The sequence below is a fragment of the Equus caballus genome, unplaced genomic scaffold (assembly GCF_041296265.1).
Source record: "Equus caballus isolate H_3958 breed thoroughbred unplaced genomic scaffold, TB-T2T haplotype2-0000440, whole genome shotgun sequence".
Classification (NCBI taxonomy): Eukaryota; Metazoa; Chordata; class Mammalia; order Perissodactyla; family Equidae; genus Equus; species Equus caballus.
This window is the reverse complement of record NW_027222395.1, coordinates 167,728-188,460: the sequence shown is the minus strand read 5'-3', so window position 1 is coordinate 188,460 and position 20,733 is coordinate 167,728. Positions and strand designations below refer to the sequence as shown.

Here is a 20,733-nt window from a genome sequence, read left to right as displayed (position 1 = left end):
TTCCCCTCTGTAGGTATTTCTTCAGACTGCCAAATGATATTTTGTTGCAGAGCAAAAGCATCACTCAGCTGCCAGTAGTAACAATGTTGACCAAGTAGCCACCTACCTCCCAGGATAAAATAAAGCTGAGAGTAAGGAAAAGATGACTTGGAGTAAGCCAGGAGGAAAGAAAAAATGAAGAGGGGAAAGAAGGACCTTGCTGGTAGAACAAAGCTTTATGCCACATCATCATCCATATGGTGACCCTGTCCTGTTCCCCCCGCCCCCTCCTCAATCTGATCCAGGCATCACCACCTTGAGGCTGATCCAGGCACTGCACAGCACACTGATGCCTTATTCCAAAAAGGCACTGGGCTGTTCTTTGAATACTAAACACTATCTGCAGGGAGGTCATCAGGCATGGCATCCCCCTCTTTGGGAAGGTGATCTTGCTGCCTTCCGTCCATCTATGCTTAATAGGAATATACAAGATCTTGCCCTTAATGTGTACAGTTCACCTATCAGGATGGAAGTGCCGCCTCTGATATTCACGGCCTTGGTGGAGCCATGGTTGGTCTCCCCCAGAACATCTGCAGCTCATGAACCAGAGGTGAGTCCCAGACTATGCACCAGGTTACAGATATATGGGGGTCTCACCATGGACTGCACACATACCCACCCTTACAATAGGGGTTTGGAGGAAAGGCAACTCCACTTAGACAGACTGGGACTCAAAAATTGGCTGAGTGTCAACTGGGGCAAAATTCAAAAAGCATTATGATGGTGAGCGTGAAATACATTAAGTTGTAGATGTCTAAGTAAAATAAAGATGGTTACAAGGGTGGAAAAATAAAATACCAATTTTGTTTTCTAAAAACAACATGATTTTAAAAATGGAAGGGAGGAGAAAAAGGGAAAAATAGAATAAAATGATTGTTCTGTAAGTAATAAGAGGGGGTCAAGACATAGGTGACAAACGAAATAAGACTCCAAGTAAGGGAAAGGAATTTGAGGTTTCCAAGCCCCTTGAGGGAAGCTCTAAAAGTTTTCAGGGAAATAAGGTGCAAACAACGAATTCAGTCCCCATCCTGGATCTTCCACTCCCTGCTACCTCATCTGCGGGCAACGAAGGACAGGGGGCCCTAAAACCATCCCACTCTGATAGCGACCAGGAGCTTGCCAAGGACATCCAGTCAATCGAGCATGGCAGACAGACTTCAGAGATCCTCACACACAGCTTTATAGACAAAGTGAGTCAGAGTAAGACTGCACTAGACAATAACAGATGCAGCCGAGAGGTGCCCACAAGGCAAGCTGGGGCTGGACATATGCCAAGGGATGAGAATGTGAGTTCCAGTGATAGAGAGGACATGATTCAGGGCCAAAAGATGGTGGAGAAGAATTGAAAACATTTTTCCACGTCCACCATGAACTTCAGGGAGATATTCAAGGCTGAGGAGCTGTGCGTTCTTACATCACAATCTTGTGACATCTTGACAACCAACAAGTTGGGAAGCTCCCAAATGGTAAATATCAATGTGAGCAAAGTAGAAACTACCCTGACCAGTCAATGTCCCTCACCAAAAATACCAGTTCCCCAAGATTCCAAGCCATCAGACATTAAAAAACAGCTCCTTACCGAGTTGAAGTTTCAATTGAAGAGCAGGGAACATAGCCAGCCTAAAGGCTCTCCCGCTGACATATCCCTTACTTCAGATAGCTTGCCTTCCGACTCCTCACTGACTCAGTCCCAGAGCGTCTCCAGTGGGGACATGGGAGCTTCCCAGGTGCTGCAAGTCCACTTGGAGGACAATGGGGATTGGCGGGAACCCTGGGCCTCTAAGCATGTCTCATGGAAATGCCAGGATAGGAATTTCCCACCAGCTGCAAAGACAGTGAGACCTCTGGACTCCAGAGCAGGAGAATGTGGAAGCGAGGATTCAGGAGTTGGGACGTCTAAAGCCAGAAAGAAGAGCCACTCTATTGAGGACAGAGAATTAGAGGGCACTTTCCCGTATCTGTCACAGAATGAACAGTTTCCTCCTGAAAGTTACTTCAGAAAAAAAATGAGGCAGTTTTTTCAGTGGATTAATTCCAAGAAAAAAATCACAGGGCAGGAAAGTCTCCAGCAAAAAGCCAAGTTCACGTCAACCTTTGCACCGCTCCGAGACCCAGCTCAAAGTGCAGCTCTCGTGAGCTGTGGGCCTCCTGAAGCTCATGAGCTCATGGCAGCCATCGGGAAGATCCTAGAGGAGAAACCGGCATGGAGATACGAACCTGAGGCTGCAGAGTTAGGTCAGCAGAAGGGGGAACTGCAGGCCCAGGTAGAGCCTGACGAGGGACATCCCTCCAACTACGGGGCTCTCTCTGACCCACAGCCAGGGGAATGGGCAAGGACCACATCCTGCAGCCAAGATGCTGTCCCTCCTGACAAGAGTTTTCGTACAAGGGTTAGACAGAAAAGAGATAGGATCAGACAGCCCTGGAAAGTTGTGGCCTTCAAGGACCAGCATTTATGCCAGAGTCAACCCCCTTCCCCACCCTAAAGGGAGTCTGTGCCCCATCCAAGACCCACCTGCATGCATGATGTATGCCACGTCCCTCCGGCCACCCTCACCTCTAATGAAAGCACTGTGTTCAGAGATCTGACTCTTCTATTCAAACAGGAAATGCTTCTCCAACACTTCCAGGGAGGAAAAATGTCCCCAAAGAAATCATTCAGTCCTTGTTGAGAAAGCATTGCAGTTTTCACGAGAACACATCCTCTGATGAGAACCATGGTTAGCACAACCAAGGATACTGATCGTCCTCAATAAATGTTTCTGCTAGGAGAGAGTAGTGTTCTCTGTGTGGTGCTTTGGGGGAGTGGGTTTGGGGTTCCCAGCGCTTATGCTCAGGGAAAGGAAGGAGGGAAGTCAGCTCTGACTGATTTCCTCATTTGGTTTCTGCAAGATGACCAGTCCCTTGTAGGGGGCCTGACAGTGGCTTTCTCAGTCTTATCTTGGGTCCTGTATTTGACCTTACTCAGATGTCCTGTACTTAAAACACTTTACTTTTTCATAAAAAGTACAAAAAGTTTACTCTAAAAACTTCCGGGCCTTCTCAAAATGAGAAGAACCCTTCAAGTCCAGAACTTGGCTCAACTTGTCTTTCCATCTGCTCCCTCACTATCCTGAACTATACACAGCTGCAGGGTGGGATGCGTTCCTCTGGAAGGATACAGCCAGAATTTCCCCTTGTTGCCTCAGAAAGTTTTGGAATTGGAAGTGTGGGGGTGTTTAGGCCCTGAGGTGAGTGGCAGGGGGAAATGTTGCTCTTGGATCTCTTGGTGAGGAATGAATGTCACCTGCTCCTAAGAGCCTTTCTCTCCCTCAGGAGGTCTGGGTGGTGGGCCGCGTCCCCACGCCTCAGCTGACCCTAACGAAAATGGGGGGCAGTTCACCCTTCCCCTTCCTCTACCCTTCCTGGAGCAGACGGGAGGAGAGACCTTGCAGCTCTGAAAAGGACCAGAGATATGAATATTTTCCTGAAAACGGTAACTTACCTTCATTTAGAAAAAGTTGCTGATTCCTGAGTATCTCACAGGTGAGCAGTCAGTGCAGGTGTGCGTATGGGTGGGTTTTGCGATTGTGGACACTGGAGTGGCCAGGGCAGGGTCCAGGAACTGGGTGGGTCCCACCGAAGAATCTGTTATATGTGGGGTGGTAATCTGTCTGGAAGGCACATTCTGAGCTCAACAATGAGGTCTCCCTGCATGTGAGGACACCTCAAGGAAAGGGCAGAGACGCTCCCGAGGGAAACTTCCTCAGGATGCCCAGCTTGGTAGAATTATTGCAAGACCAAGAGATCACCTGGCTATCATTTGTAGGAATGGTCGTCAGGCAGCCACCCAGAATTTGGGGCAAAAGGAGACAACAAGTAGGGAAAAAGGAATGGTGGAGTGAGTGGAAAAGGAAAGAAAAAATGAGGAGGGGAAGAATGACCTTATCATCACACCTCATGATCCCTGAGGGTCACTTCGAGCTCAAAATGTCCCTTCCAGACAGATTAACACCCCACATCCTGGCCATCCACTCCACCCAGCATTACCTTACCTAGGCCTCACCTCCTGGAGACTAATCAGGGCTGGGGGGAGCACAATGATACCACTGCAGCTAAGAGAACTTGGGATAGTCTTCGAGATTGAAGACAGTGTCTCCAGGAATGTTGTCAAGGAGGTTGTCCTCTCATTTGGTGCCTGCCTTCCCAGCCATGCTACATCTTACACCAAGGTTACAGTAATTTAGGGGTGTGTTAGTTACTATATAACAAATACCCCAAAAGTTAGTGGCTTAAAAAACCAAGTATTTATTAATTCATAGTTTCTGTTGGTGAGGGATCTAGGCAAGGCCTACCTGGGTTCTCTGCTCCAAGGTCTCTCACAAGGCTGCAATTAAGGTGGCAGCTGGGGCTGGGGTCTCAGCTGAAGGCTGGACTGGGGAAATGCACACTTCTTCGCTCACTTCTATAGCTGCTCGCTGGATGCAGTTCCTCAAGGCCTGTTGGACTGAGAGCCTCAATTCCTGGATGGCTGTTGGCTGGAGTTGGCCGGAGGCAACCTTCAGTTCCTTGTCATGTAGGCCTCTCCAACATGGCAGCTTGCTTCATCAAAGCCAGGAGAGAGTCTGCTAGCAAGACAGAAGTCACAATCTTGTAAACTAACGAGGGAAATGATATCCCATCACCTTTCCCTTATTCTATTAGTCAGAAGCAAATCACGAGGTCCAGCTTACACTCAAGGGGAGCAGTTTATACAAGGGTGTGACTAGCAAAAGAAGGGATCTTTGAAACCTTCTTAGAACTCTTCCTAACACAAGGGTTTCTTCTTGGACATCCCACTGAGTTCACTGAAGCAAAAGTGACCAAAGGGACCAAGTGGATCCTTGTGCTCATCCATATCCACGTCATCAAAGGTAAAGCTGTTTAATGGCTAAGCGGAGAAACGTCTGGTAAGAAAAACATCAAAGAGATTGAAGCATCCAAAGAAGCAGGGAAAGGTGGCATGGAGGTAAAGGCGGTGTGGGGTCATCATGAACGGTAAAGTGAAAGGAGCCCTTAGAACCACCTGCCTCACCACTGCCAGTATTCAGACTTAGAGGGGAGGAAAAATTAGGAGCAAGACGGCTCATCCTCGCTCCGCCACCAAATCTCCACTCTGCTCTAGCTCCCCGACTATAGGCCTAAAGAAGCAACCTTCAGTTCCCATAGAGATAGCCAGGCTTATCGAGGAAGCAAACCCTACAGCTTGCAAGGTTTAACTTCTGCTCTTATTGATATATTTAATATAGCACATCCATCATTTCAAATTTGCTTCTCACAGCTTGAACATCAGAGAGAATGAATCACACAATCGATGGCAAAGCCAGTACTAGGGAATTCAGCATGTAGCTCCCATTCTGGGATGTTTTCCATGAACCCATTGCCAAAGAGCTTCTAACCAAGGGAGAGGTGGTGGCTCAAAAGGGCTGACTTACTGGCTGGGGTCACAAGACAAGTCATACCTGGTGCCCAGATATTTGCTTCTATTCAGAGAAACACTGGATGAGGCAACGAGACAGAATTTGCACACTCAGCACATCTAGGCAGTGAACTGTCCAAATGAGGTGACAGTACCACCCAGGAGTGATCCCACACTCTTGTTCTGCTTCTAGTACTGTTTTCCTTTCTCCCAGATTCCAGTTCCTATGGGAAAGCAGGACTCTTACCAAAAGAAGGAAAACGTATTAGCTGAACAGTGACTGGAGAGATGAGGAGGAATTTCTCTAGATTTCATGGGCTTGCTGCTTATACCCAGAGATCAGTGCTGTGCAGCTTGGGGGGTGTGGGGGGTGGGGGTGGGGGTCTCATTTACATGGTACTCTGTGGCACCTGAAGAATTTTCAGTGACATAGAATGTGATGGGAATGGGTTACCTGAATTTTTATACCCTCAAGCCCACACTCCAAACCTAATGTCAGGGCGAATAAAATGCATGAATTGACTGGTACCTTGATGTGGCTTGGGTATGGGAACCCCAGATCTCAGCTTCAGGCACTGTGAATTTCTCTGGTACCAGGTGCTGCCTAAGGGAATCAGCTTTCTTGAGGCAGCCTTCACATGGATTAACACTCAGAACTGTGCCGTAATCTGCAGCCACAATGAAGGGGCCCAGGCTATGAGAAGGGGCTCTTCTCTCTCTTTTTTTTTTTTTAAAAGATTGGCACCTGAGCTAACAACTGTTGCCAATCTTCTCCTTCTTTTTTTCTCCACAAATCCCCTCAGTACATAGTTGTATATTTCAGTTGTGGGTCCCTCTAGTTGTGGCATGTGGGACGCCGCCTCAATGTGGCCTGAGGAGCAGTGCCACGTCCACACCCAGGATCCGAACCAGTGAAACCCTGGGCCGCCAATGCGGAGCGTGCGAACTTAACCACTTGGCCACGGGGCTGGCCCCGGGGCTCCTCTTGAGGCCTTTCCTCTGGAACTTCCATTGGCCCTGGATCAGAGCCTAATTTAGGCTATTTTCCTGGGGTCACAAGGACACGTTTGGTCTTCCTTAGGGAGGCCAAGTGGAAGCTCAGAGATTTGTGGAGGCTGCCTCCCTATCTCTCCCAGGAGACTCGGGGTCTGTTCCTTCCTTCTATGGGGGCCAGGAGGTAGAGAAGGAACTGAGTATTATGCAAGTTTAGCAATGCTTCACTGTGGGAGGGGGTTGGGCTGACAAGAGTAGGTAATTTTCCTTTGCAGGGATTCTTGCCCAGCTTGAGGCAACCTTCATTTGAAGCAGGATAATGCTGTTTCTACCCTCCACCTGAGGGGATTCCAGAAGGAATAAAAGTTACCTTTCCTCATTTGTCTTACAGGAAGTTCTGGGCTTCTGGGTTCAGGAGTTATTAATGGCTTTCATGTTTCCTGAACCCAAGCAGAAGTTGTGAGACACCTGTTGTACAGTCCTGTCCAGACCCTCATGTGGGAGGAGACTTTAGCTGGCTGCTCCAAGGAGAGAGGAGATAGGGGTTGACACAAGTGCTGGGGTGAGAGAAGGAGAGTTGCCTAAAGGTAGCAGTGGCTCCAAGACCCTGAGAATCAGGATGTAGACACGAGTCCCTTAGGTGGACGGGTTCTGTGTGGAAGTCCTCTAGCAGACAGCACAATGTTTTAAGGGATGAAGTGATGATGCTGAGATGACTAATCATCAAGCCCCATCATCTTGAGAGCTGTCGCAAGACACGGCATTGCTCACACTTAGCACAGAGGCTGTGCAGCCACTGGCCTTTCAATGGGCCTGAAGGGCTTGGGCAATGAAAATCCCAGGGGCAACCAAGATGGACTCAAGATCACAGGCTCTTACCTACATATTTGATGGTGAATACTTAACTAAATAGGCAAAAAGCTCCCATTAATGACTACTATTGTATATCTTCCTACCCTTGAAAATGGGGTCTTTGAGCCAGATTTAATTTAATTTAGAAAAATTAAGTACTGCTTATTGTACTTCAATGTTGTGAAACAAATTTATGCTTTTTATGTATATTATCCCATTTAAACTTTACAATGCTTTGAAGTAGGTTTCTTTACCCTCTTTTATAGAACGGCACGACCTGAAGGACAGAGAAGGTAATATATATTCAGAGTGCTAGCACAGAAGAGGGAGCCAGGGATGGAGAGCCCCCTTACGCTGTGAGGGATTCTTTGGATGTAAATGATGGCAAGCGCAATTCAACTGACTTTAAAAACAGGATCTGTTGACTCAGGCACCTGAAAAAGCTCTGGGAGTAAGGCTGCCCTCACGCAGGAGGATTCATATTGGGGCTCAGCTGATGTCATCAAGTTTCAGTTTCTATCCATTTCTCTGCTCTAGATTCTGGACTGGCTACCTTGTAAGTCTGTCTGGCAAGTTCGTAGCTACATCTTCCAAACTAAAAGCGCAGCTAAAAATGGGTTGTTTCTCCCACTAGTCCCTTCAAAAGTCCCACTGTGCCTTATTGTTTCCTGTTGGGTCACATGCCCATCCCTGACCAATCACTGTTGCCAAAAGCATGGACCAATCTTTTTGGCCAAGCCTGACTTCAATGCCCTCCTTTAAAGTAAGAGCGTTAGTGATAAACAGCTCCACTTCACATGGACTGAAACTGACAACGGGGTTAGATCCCCAGAGGGCAAAAGAAGGACTATTTTTAGAAGGTGAGTGAATGCTGAGTGTCAAAATAAAAACAAAAACAAAACGGATGTCTACTTCAACCCTCTCTCTCACCACCCCATTTCTGCCTTCTTGTCCAGAGTCATGCCATGGACTGAAGGTTAGAGTTAGAGGAAATGCCAATTCTGTGGAGGACAGGAAAGGAACTCAAAGGGGAAGGAATCAATCAGAGGCCCCAACATCCATGCAGATAGACCATCCAATGATCTGATCTCTCACTGTCTGCTCCTTTTCATCTTAGAGTCCTTTACCTTCATTCCAGTTCAGTTATGGCCATATCCTAGAACTTATCACCAGCAACACTTGTGTGTTCTGAAAAAATACAGTCTGACATTCCTCCCTTTATCCTCTCAGCTTCTGCCCTCAGCATGCTAATGCCTCAACCTATTCAGGAACTACAAGCCACTCCGTACTTTCCCCTGCTTACCTGACAACCTTTGTCTTCATTTCCTCCCTCTCCAAGGAAAACTTCATGGGGCATCACTTAATCCTAAACCTAAATATACTGCTCTGCTCTAAACAGCCTACCCCCTTCTTTCATTCGTCCTGTCTAGCAAAATCCAACTCTGCCTGTTTTAGAACTGCCTTCAAATAAGGGCCTGCTTCCTCTTGGATAAAATCACACAAGTGTGTTTGTGCCCCATAAACTTCTGTTCTACATCTGTTGCTCAGCTCCACCACTGCCTCAGAATCCAGTCATTCCTCCTGTGTTACCATGTGCCAGACGCTCTTCCAAGCACTTGGGACACCCAGTGGAGGGAACAAACAGAGGCCCTGTCTCGGGGGAGCTTCTGTGATTGTTTTCTCAGTCAACTCGCTTGCCTAAGTTCTCAAAACAATTCCACTTTCCTACACCTTGTCCACACTCCTCGCTCATTGATCATATGTGCTGGACCACCAGAGGGAAACAGAGAAGTCATCAGATGGGAACTTTTCTTCATAAAAACTTCAAAAACAAAACAAAACCAAAACCAAAATGAGATCCTCCATCTCTTCTTTCCTCCTTCCTTCCCACCATACTGAAAGGTTTCCCTCAATGCTTTCCTTAATCCTCCCAACCTGGGATCTGCCCACCCTTTCCAAGTCACAACACTTTCACATGTGTGGACTATCTGCCTTAATTATCTACTTTTCCAGAGGACCAAGACTACATTTACCTCATCACAGCTGGAAACACCAAGCAGAGCTCAGAATCCTCTGGAGGAATACATTGGCAATGGGAGGGATCTATGGGGAGGTCCTGCCCAGCATGCTCTGGGGCGGGGCCACGTCCGGGGGCAGGGCCTGAGAGACTCTGAGAGCCTGTTTGGCTTCTTGAGGGCGACGGCACTAGCAACACGGCCAGACATCTCACCTCAGGCTTCTGGAAGATATGAGTTGAGATTTAATTCAAAGACAGGTTCTGAGGAAGGTTTCTGGATGCCTGAGTGACCTTCCCCACTGCCCAGCCTGAAGGATCCTTTCCTCCATCTGCCATTTCCAATACGGTGGGCAGGCCCTCACAGCCCCTGGGCCCCCAAACTCTCACTCCAGGCCCAGCCTGAGAAGGCGCTCAGAGGCCTGGGGGCGGGCTGTGCCTGCCCAACACCACCCCCTTTGACGATGGCACTCTTAGGAACTCCACCAAGGTGAGAATAGTAATAAATAGAGTAACAATATTGACAACTGTTAAGGCTTCACCTTACACTGGCTGCCTGGCCTTGCACAAGTAGCCTGAGTCTCAGATCTCATCTATTATGTGCAGATACTGACGTGTACTCATAGGGTTGGTCCTCGGACCTGGAATGAATGAGTAAAGAGTTTTGAACAGTGTTTACCTAACACTAGAAGTTTAATATGTGCTACCCCATTATTATCACTCATTTAAAATGCTAGGCCTCCTCTTTATTATTTTAGAAGTATCAATTTACCACTCATTCATTCTTCCTTCCTTCAGAATGAATTTATTTAGTACCTAACATGTGCCAGACACTATGCCAGGGTCTAGAATACAATGGTAAGCAAAAAGGTAGAGTCTCTGCCTTCATGGATCTTACAGTCTAGAGGGGAGATCAGGCAGAAATTAATCATACGAGATTGTGTAAATGTCCCATGTTACATTCTATGAAGGGTTCATGAGCTGGTTGTCGGTGCCAAGGGAGTTTAAAACATGGGGATTTGGCCTAACCAAGGAGAAGAGGGTCTTCCTCACCCACCCCTCAGGAGCTGATAAGGCTTAAGAGGTAAAAGGTGAGTAGGAGACAACTTGGCAAAGCAGGGAGGGAGAAGTGTTCCAGGCAGAGGAATCTGGGTGATGAGAGCAGGGAGAGTGAGGAGGGAGGAACGTGATGCAGCAAGAAGAGGGAAAAGCGTGGGAGGCACCGATTAAGCAGAGTTCTCTGGGCCAAATGAACTAGTTAAGTCTTTGGAGCAATGGGGAGCCAGGGGAAATTTTTAAGTTAGGATTTCTTTATATGTGTAGGGTATTCAGATTTTAGTTGTATTATTTGAGTTTCCAAAAGATTACTGTGAATTAATACTGTGAATTAATGAATTACAGTGATTTAATGTGAAGAATGCTTTGGATGGGGTAAACAGGATGTGAGAGACCAGTGAGAAGGCCACTGCAGTAATCTACGAGAGAAATGATGTCAGCATGGACCACAATGGTGGTGACCAAAGTGGAGTAACGTGGACGGATGTGAGTGGCATGACTTCATTAATTCTAATAAGACGGAACATTTTTCCTTTTGTTTCGCTCCAGTGCCCAAGAGGTACAGGTTGGTGCAAGATGTGGGGTCTTTTACAGAGTTGGACAAGTCAGCAGACACGAAACATTTGAAAAGGCTGCTTGAACTGCTGACTAGCCAAAATCAAAGAGGAAGTTGACCTTCAACCCTTTGTTTTATTCCAGCTGCAGAAGTCATTTTCAGTTACTCTCTGACTCAAGTAAACACCACTCCCTGTCACCTTATCCCTTTGAGGGTTGGTTCACTTCTACATTTTCACTGGGACATGATTCTCACCGACAGTAGAAAGTTCGGCACCCAGACCTGCAGATGTGAAGACACTTGCTCCTCTCTCGAACTATTAGTACTTCTGGGAAACACGTCCCAGTGCCAAACTGTCCTGGTCCTGAAATGACCCTGTTATTTGGGGAGGTAGTAAAGGAAATTACATGTGTTAAACCCCGAGCGGCACTCTCTTTGGACATCGAAAGGTGTAAATGATAAAATACTTACTAGACTTAAAGACCAGGGAGTAAACGGGGGGCTGGATGCTGCCCAGACTCTGTGTGTCAGCAAAACATATCTGAGCTCAGCGAAGTAATCCAGGACCAAGTGTTTTCCTCAGTGGAATAATTAGACAACAGAGGTGGGCAATTTAGAAAAGATAACTTCTTCTGTCCCTGCTTTAGAATTTCTATTACAAACAAAACCCAAGCCTTAGCAAGATTTAAGAGCATGGGACAAAGACGGCTAGATGTTGAACTGCTGGGAGTGGAGCCCACGTTTTATATATCTTTGTATCCAAGCACATCCGCAGTGCTTGCCACAAGGCAGATACTCAGTGAATGTTGGGTGGATCAAGGATTCCTCTGTCTTTTCATGGGGTATTTATATGGTATGGGAATTCAGTCATTTTTTGCCCCACTAGGTAGAGATGGATGCTTTCTGTTCTCCATGTTTACTTTGAACACCATTTAGCTACAGGGATGTTCTAAAATGAAATAATAAGGAAACCAGCTTTAATACGATTTTATATATACAGACAGATACACTTTCTGACCACGTGCAGATATGAATGCTCTCCCTGGAAGATGCTTTTGTAACCTAAATTGCACTAGAATGATGTTAGAGATGGGGAAGAAAGGGAAAGTAAGGCAAAACTCACAGCTTAATTTCTAGACAGGATTGCTGCTTTAAAAATGAATTTCAGGTGCTTCTTGGCATACTTGGCCCAAGCACTGGAGATTTAACAGTGATTTGTGATTTGGTGTGACCCAGAACATGGCCCAATGGTCCTCTATCCTTTGAAGCCGTCAGTCTGTTTTCTTGATTGCTGTTCTGGACTTTCTCACCGTCACTAACCATCAGGGCCCCATTCCTTCTGCTCTGTCCTAGTGGAACAGTCCCTTGACCTTCATTCTCCCACTACTCTAGTCTCGACTTCTCCTTGTTGCCAGATTACTCTATTATTGCTTCTCAAATTGTGGTTCCCAGACCAGCAGCATTAGCATTGCCTGGGAACTTATTAGAAATGCAGATTCTCGGGCCTCACTCTGGACCTACTCAAGAAGAAACTTTGATGTGGGGCCCAGCAATTTTAACAAGCAAGGTAATCTCCAAGGTGAGAACCACTGCTGTACGTAAAGCTCAGTTCTGAGCATATCACCCCTTTGCCCAATACCCTTTATTGCTTTCCTGCCGACAACCACATGAGTGTGTGTGTGTGTGTGTGTGTGTGTGTGTGTGTGTGTGTGTCTGTGCGCGCCCTTCTATCCAAGGCCTTCTGCAATCAAGCACCAGCTCAGGTGTCCCCACGCAGGGAGGTGTGTTCCACAGTCATCCTAATGGGTCACCTGCTCTTCCCTCTGCTCTCCTGCCGCCTCTCTCTGTTAATGTTGGGTCCTCTGCTATAAATACCCACCTCCTCCCTCTCCTTGGAGAAACCTTACTCATTCTTTAAGGCTCACTTAAAAATTAATATTTATCTAAGGAATCCATACCTGTGCCTTTAAAACCAAATAGTACTGAAGGCTTTATAAAGAACCACGGCAGGCCCTCCCCCACCTCACAACCCCAATCCTTCCTATCCCCCCAGTTCCATTCCCCATGGAAACCACTTGAGCCGTTTCTATCACAGTTGTTCTGGTGTTTACCTCTATTTATATAACTAATACGCAAATACTTGTATTTAAAAGTAATTTTAAAATATTAGACACTAACTTCTTGCTGTGGTAGATAAAATTTGAGTAAGTAAAATTGCAGGTGGATGAAATTTGGTCGACACCCCATTCCCCTCTTCACTCTTCTCAATCTTTCCTCACTTAAATCTTTATTCATGCAAAGTTCATCTTGGCATGGAAGGTGACTCCTTTCCTGGAACGTGTTCAGAGACTGCTCCTCCCCTGCTCCCACAGAGCTGTGTATCTCTCTTAGTGCACTGTCCCCTTGCCCTTCCACGTTTGTATGTATGTGTCTCCCATTCCCACCAGCTAGTAAGAGCCAGAAAAGTCTAATCCGTCTTTTACTTTCCCAGAATCCTCCCAGGGCAAAGCACAGGGCCTGGGATATAGCACACACTGAGCAAACGTGGCCAATTTAACCGTAAAGTAAAATATCTGCCTGACCTTTGAAGCTTGCTGGTGTGACAGCAGTACTTGGAATGAGTCTTCCCGTTCCAATGTGGTTTTCCAACATTATTGTGGGAAATAGTAAACTGGAGTCAGGAGACTTGAGCCACACCACCTTCTTGGTGACTTCTTTTAAGACCTTGGGGAAGGCACTTAATGGTTTTGCTTCCGTTTTTTCATCTATAAAGTGGCAACAATAATATCTATGGACAGAGTTGTAGGGAGGACCAAATACAACAGCACAGGTTATCAGGTATAAGGCGTTACATTGATTCCTTATGTTTAAAACAAAAAGGCAAACCATTTTCTGGTAGCACATAGGGCTATAATGAACATTAAAACCAACCTTTAAATAGAAAACTTTATTTTTAGATGATCCAGGGGGTCTTTCTTCCAAGATCAGCCTAAGATTTTTTCGGAGGAAACTGTATTCTCATTGTCCTGAAATTTGAAGCAAGAAAACTCAATCGTTTAAGACCATTTGCCTATTCTTACTTGTTGATGAGAAATCACGACTACTGCCACCCTTTTAGCCTCTGAAGGAATTGTAAGCTTTGTCTTGATTTGATGGCTCAAAAATAAAATCTACCAAAGGTACGTTTTCTAAGCCTCGTCTGGCTCTACCCATTAGAAAAGTGTGAGCTACTGTTCTATCAAAACTAATTATATTTTAAATCTACAACCAAGTCTCAATTACCAAGGTTAATGGGACTACATACATACATAATTCTCTCTTACATTTATCCAGTGTTTTTAACTTCTTCAAAGCACTTTTCACTGTACTGCATATATAAAACAGATGCATTTTTTTAAATCCACAAATAAGGTAAAAAATAAATCTTCAGATCAATAATTTCAACTTTGTACCTGTCAAAAGCTATTAGAACTTGCAAAATTGTCTAATAGGACTTTCATTGCCCTACTCTCCTCTCGACCCCTCTCAACTAAGGCCAGAAAAGACCGAAAGATCTGGAGGAATCTCCAGAGGAGAGGAAGCCAGAGAGGGAAGGAAGCCAAGGACCTGGGCCATCCACAGCCTGGATCATTAGCTCCAGCGTAATTGAGAATAACTGACTGTATGTGTGACTATGGCCAGAAAATCCAGAAAGAGATAAAAAGGCAAAGAAAATGACGTGTGAGTAACAGTATTTACAGGGTCTGTCTTTGTCATTCTCTCAACAAGCATTACTGAGTGCCTACTGTAATGACAGGTGCTTTCAACAAAGAGGATGGACACAGCATGAACAACCCAGGCAAGACTGCTATGTTCATAGTGATGACCTTCCTGAATGGTGCAGACAGACAACAAACACAAAGACACACAGCTTCACATAAACGAGATAACTTCAGGTGGCACTAAGCTCTGTGGAGTCCATAAACACAGGAATGTGATAGAGCCTTGGGGAAGGGATGCTGTTGTAGATAAGGTTGCCAGGGAAGGCCTCAGGGTATCGGAGCTGCAATCTGTGAGAAGAGCCCACCCTGTGCAGGTCTGCAAACCAGATGGTGGAATGAGTGAACTCGCCAAGTATGCTAGAGGGAGAGGGGTCCAGGCCAGTTTCAAGGGGTTCCAGGAAAGTCACTGTTCTGTGGTTATTCACTTTGTGTCCTTTTAGGGATATTACTAAAACCTCTCCAGGACCCCGGATTTATTGCCTCTACAATGCGGGTTGCTAACACTGATCACCTGGACAGGGGAGCGCTGAGAAATAATGGGTAAACAATTGTGAGGAGCCACATAAATGCTAAATAATGCTCATGGTAATAAGCTTTTATTAAAGTCAGCACCTTGATAGGCAGCTCACAATCGGATACCTTGGCAAATGTGTAAATTGACGTGGCTGCTCCCTGTGCACACCAGCACCATCCTTTAAAACAGAAAAAAATAAATGAGCCTATGGTCATGATATTCGAAGTAGTTAGTGATCAAACAACTGTCTGGAGAGAAAGCTGGTGTGTGAAGTGTACAATGGGAGCAGGAAGATAACGGCACATCACAGCCCAGCTCACGCAGAGGATAACTCATGAATTGACTGGATGCTTGCTGGTGCACACACCATCCGCTCCAGGGTGGTACTCTAACCCCGTCAGGACTAGGTGCTGCCACCAAAAGGCCCAGCAGACAGGAAGGGGAGTGAGAAGGAGCCAGAACAGAAGCATCTCTGGCAGCAGCCCTCTCTGGCCCTCTTGGCCTTGGAAAGCCACCCCTGGGGGAGGAATGAGCAGCCAGCACCAAGGGCCCTACCTTGGAAGGGCACCAAGGAAGTGGTCGGGGGTGTGAGGGAGGAGGGATGAGCATTGCATTTCTCCCTACGAGAATGAAATATCCCAACGCCAGGAGAGACTTCAGTTGTCGTTATAACTGAGCCTCCCCACACAGAGATATGAGTCCACCCCTTAGAAGCAAATCTTCCTCCCCCAAAACCTCCCCCCAAAATATAACATTAACATCACAAAAAATGAATTCTTTTTTGTGGGTCCTACCATCTCTTTGATATAAATACACAAGTGCCTAAACATTCTTTCCCATCTCCCATCCCACATCGGCAATCAGATTGTGACACACACACACACACACACAAGCACATGCTCACACAAATACCACACACACCCAATTCCTTTGTTAAGCCCTGGCTCAGCTATTATAAGGTACCTGTGGAGTGTAGGTCACATAGTAGAAAAGTTTAAATTACTGTTGCTTCTACTCTGAAAAGCAGACAGGAAGAAAAGACAATAAAAAAGAAAACACTTATTTTAAGGCTGATACTAAACACTCTACTCCACGTTCACTGAGGTCAATTTCCCACTGTGGGATGGGGAGAATCGAGATGATCTCTGAGGTGCTATGAACCCACAGTGCAGACTTCACGTTTTGAGGCTTGACTAGAAACGACGGGGACGTGAAAAAGAACATGGCGAGATAATCCTAGTCTTCAGGAAATTATGGTTTAAACTGGGCTGGAGAAAGACCAAGATCCTCAAAAAAATCTAATTGATTTTAACCAAATGGAGTAATTTTAAAATGTTAAATACACTGGGATATCATATTAAAAGTATTCTGGGAGAGCATGCCGCATGGGACGTGGTAAGTGCTGAATTTCCTGCTGCTAAGGGAGGCATTCCTATCTGCCAGTGTCTCATGCTGCTCAGACCTGAACCATTCATTTAGGTAGACCATTTGTCCAAGTGCGTCATTTCCCAAAATAGCCAATGGAGGACTCCAGGGAGAACTGTCTTGAGGAGATGTGGTCATCCTCAAGGCCAAATCAGTCTAGACTAAGATGGTTCTTAGCAAGACTGCCCAAAGGGCTTCTAGACTTTGTTTGGTAAGTGTTGTTAATGCCTTGGTAACAATGGACTGTTGATAAGGTGGGAGATAATGTCAGAAGGAAGGAAGGTATCTGCTCACATCTTTTGCTTTTAACTTAAGCTAACCCATAAAATCCATTATCAAACCCCAAGGAATGCTCCCAATTATTGTCTTGGACCCTTCATTTCGCTTTGCTTTGTTTTTGTTTTTTTTTTTTCAACTCTCTATTTCTGTTTTTACCTGGCACTGACTCGCTTGACTCCTCTTCTCCTCTCAGCTTCTGGCTCTGTGCTCCCCCTTTAGACTTGATGAGTAATTTTGGTTTTCCTGCTTTTCACCTTTGGCACCCCTTCAAAAATGGGTTAGGTTTATCTTCTGGCTCTTTCTACTTCTGACTGCTTGGAAGTTTGGATCATACTTAGCCAAGTTTTGATCCCAGGACCTTTCCCTGGCTTTGACCTGTCTCAGTGGCATCTGTGCTGGGCTTGACTCCTCCAGGTGAGGGCGTCGGCAAGAGGGAGGATCAAGCAAAGATCAAGCAAGGAAACAGGAAGAATACCTGGCTCAGCTTAAACTGTGCAGGGCACTGAGGCCTTGCTGGCCGTCCAGTCTCTGCCTCCTTCTTCCTCTGCTGCTTTCATTCCCTCCCGTCTCTGACTTTCAATTTTTATTAAGTTTCCACCTTCTGACTGCTCAATCCTCTTCTAGCATCCCTTTGTAAGCTTGAAATGGGAGTGGGAGTGATATCCATTAGCCAAAATAAGTTCCATAGCTGGGAGAAACTGCTGAATCTCTGGTGTCTTTATAGCACTTATCAAATCCCAATTAACCATATTAGTTGGCAAACTGCTCTGGCTTCCCAGGCAGTCAGCTGGTAGGTGAGTCAATAAATATCTGTCAGATGGATGGATGCACACTCACTAGTTGTGTAGCATGGCATCAGGTACTTTAAATAATACAAAGTATAAGACTTCATCCTTGGCTGAAGAAGGACATCTTCTCACGGCCATTCACAAAAGGACTGTTTGGAAACATCACCAAGCGCTAGACCAGCTTCGCTACTTCTTCTAGAAAACAAGAAGAAATCTCTTGTTTCAAGAGATGTTTGTGTCATCTCTTAATGCACAACTGGCTTCATGTGGGCAAAAGGGAACATGAGCAAAGCCCTGGTTAAAGCATAACAGACACCCTTGGGCTAATGAACTGTCGAAGGTAGTAGTGTCAGCGGATTTTCTACATAACTGCTTTGTAAACAGCAACACGCATAAACCATAAACAAGGAGAATGAAGTGAGCACCCACAGACCCACCACTCATGTCAAATCATACAATGTTGATATCACCCCAGAAGCCTCCACTCTCCTGTCTGATAATCTTTCACTTACTTTTCTTTATAATTTCATCACCTTTATAGACTCCCATAAAACATTTAGTTATATCCAGTTTGGGGATCAAAATAGATTAAAAAACAACAATTGCAGGTGCATTCAACATTGGACATGAAAAAGGAAACTGGTTTTTTAATAAGATACTTCAAGTGTACACTTTCCGTAGGTGATCAAGACATTTACTCTTTCGTCCATTTTTATGTTTGCTGACTGCCAATCACTCTACTCCTTAATACTTCAAAGGTATTTTTCCCAAAGCTGCCTTTTGTCTTACACTAATGCTTTCCCGGACTCAAGTGAATTTTGAAGGAGACTGAGCTCATCATGATGAAATGGATGTTGACATTCCATAACCATCACTGTAATTATTCCTAATTTGTACTTTGCTTCAAAAACTCTCTTCCCTTGCCCCCTAAAGTCTGTACTTTCAGAATAGCATCTACAGCTTTAATTATACCTGACAATAAACTACTCTCACCACAAAATCTTGTTAATCACGGTGTACGTTACTATCTTCAAGTATCCTGTTTTTTTAAAACTGCATTTATATCAGGTTCCCAAAGAGTTACAATATTAGCAATGAATGTTTTAACTGTTTCTGTAATTACCGTTTGTAATTACTACAAATCAAAGTTGTACAAACTTTGGATTGGAGGCTGGTTGAATTATCTACCAAACTGGGGTGAATGGTCTTTTAATCAACTGTATACTGAACAAATCTACAGAGTAAAAACTGAGATGGAATTTGAGTGACTTGGTGTCCATCGAGAATCAAATCTGATGCTGTAGTGTTAACAAGGGACTTCAGGTCCAGAATGATTCTGTTAATCACACGTCTTCCAAATTAGTCAGTTAATGTTGTGGGTCCTGATGAGACAGGATTTAGGAAGGCAGAGAGCGGCGGGGAATGCTCCTGGTGATAGGATCCTTAGAGCAAAGGACAGAAGACAAAAGGAGAAGGCTGTATTCATGAGAAGTGAGCTGGACCATAAGCGCTATAATTAGAAGCTTATAATGTCACCACACTGCTTTCTGTAATGTAATATTTTTGTTGTCTGTTATTTTCCTTGATTCAGGTTTTGTATTTTTCATGATGTAATAGTGAGATCTAGTCTCATTTTTCTGTGTATTTGGATACATTGAGTAGAGTGCTCTGGCTGAGTAAAGAGTTTCACATATGGGAGACTTGAGAAACAAGAGTGGCAAGGAAAGTTAGGTCAGATTATGAAAATTCTTAAAATGTTTCTATTGGACTTAATCCTTCAGAAGTCATTTAGTGTTCTCTTTTCTTTTTTTGTAACTGAGAGCACCATGAGGAAAGGAGTGTTTTTGATGATCTATTTTATTTTATTTCTTTCTCTTTTCTTGGAGGAAGATTGGCCCTGAGCTAACATCCGTGCCCATCTTCCTCCATTTCATCCGTGGCTCGCCTGCCACAGCATGGCCTGATCAGCAGTGTATAGGTCTGTGCCAGAATGGGAACCTACAAACCCCAGGCCGCCAAAGAGGAGCACACAAACTTAACCACTACACCACCGGGCTGGCCCCATTTTTGATGATTTCTAAGGGGTAAAAACTAGGCAGGGAGATTAGGTAAGATGATATAGCAAAAATTCAGGCATTAAGAAATAAGGTTAGACTAGGCTGGCGATGGCGGCCATGGATTGGAAAGGAAGGAAGGATGGATGCAGCATCATAAGGGAAAAATTTGCTTCTTTCCCTTTGTCTTTTCAGCCATTTGGGCTTAACGGTGTTCAGTGCTCCTGATTTATTTCCCTTCCCATTTATATTTTCCTTCTTCCCTCGATAATCTACTTTTGCTTTCCCATTTTTCCCTCTCTTCTCTCCTTTGCTTGCATTCTTATCACCTTCCCTGATAGGACGATGACTGAATCGGGCAGGTAGACATGAAATGGGAGATCTGAGTAGAAACTAACTATAAGATTTACTAATTAGAGTATGTTGCTGCTTAACACATTTTTTTTTAACCTTTCATCTGCAGTTAAAAAGAAGAAAAGAAAGGTGAGGAGGCAAAAAAGGAGTAGAGAGGAAAAGGGAGAGACTCATTTATCCATTCATTCAAGAAGTGCTGTGTTTCCAGAGAAAGAGAGAGTGCCAAAGAGATAGAGAAAACACCACACAATAATTTGTGTTATTGTAGTTGTATCATCTATTTCCCCTTCTAACTCAGTTGGGTAAAGTACAGATGCCAGATGGGAGGCTAAAGACTAAGGTGAGATGGGCAGTCTCCCTCCCTCCCTTATTGCCTGCTGCTTCTCATATCAAAAGATGGAGTCTACATCCCTCCCCCTAGGCCTCAGTGACTGGCTCAACCAATAGGATGCTGTGGAGGTGACTTTCTGGGACTTCTGAGGCTAGGCTGTAAGAAGCCTGGTCTTTTGGAATATATCCTCTTGGGATGCTTTCTTTTGGAACCCAGCCACCACTTTGAGAGATGCCCAAGTCACATGAAGAGGCCACATGCAGGCCCTCCAGTTGGCAGC

At 45.2% G+C, this 20,733-nt stretch overlaps 1 long non-coding RNA gene across 3 annotated transcripts in view; it reads right to left on the bottom strand.

Moving 5' to 3' along the window:
- Positions 1-20,733, bottom strand: part of LOC138923048 (uncharacterized) — a 56,067-nt gene that overhangs the window by 15,005 nt on the left and 20,329 nt on the right. For all 3 annotated transcript variants that reach the window (XR_011436150.1, XR_011436151.1, XR_011436149.1), the window contains exons 6-12: positions 17,083-17,909; positions 13,879-13,973; positions 13,530-13,712; positions 11,419-11,896; positions 11,203-11,322; positions 9,355-9,560; positions 4,374-4,646 (exon numbers count right to left, since the gene is read on the bottom strand). This is a non-coding gene — a long non-coding RNA (uncharacterized lncRNA). The remainder of the gene's footprint in view (positions 1-4,373; positions 4,647-9,354; positions 9,561-11,202; positions 11,323-11,418; positions 11,897-13,529; positions 13,713-13,878; positions 13,974-17,082; positions 17,910-20,733) is intronic.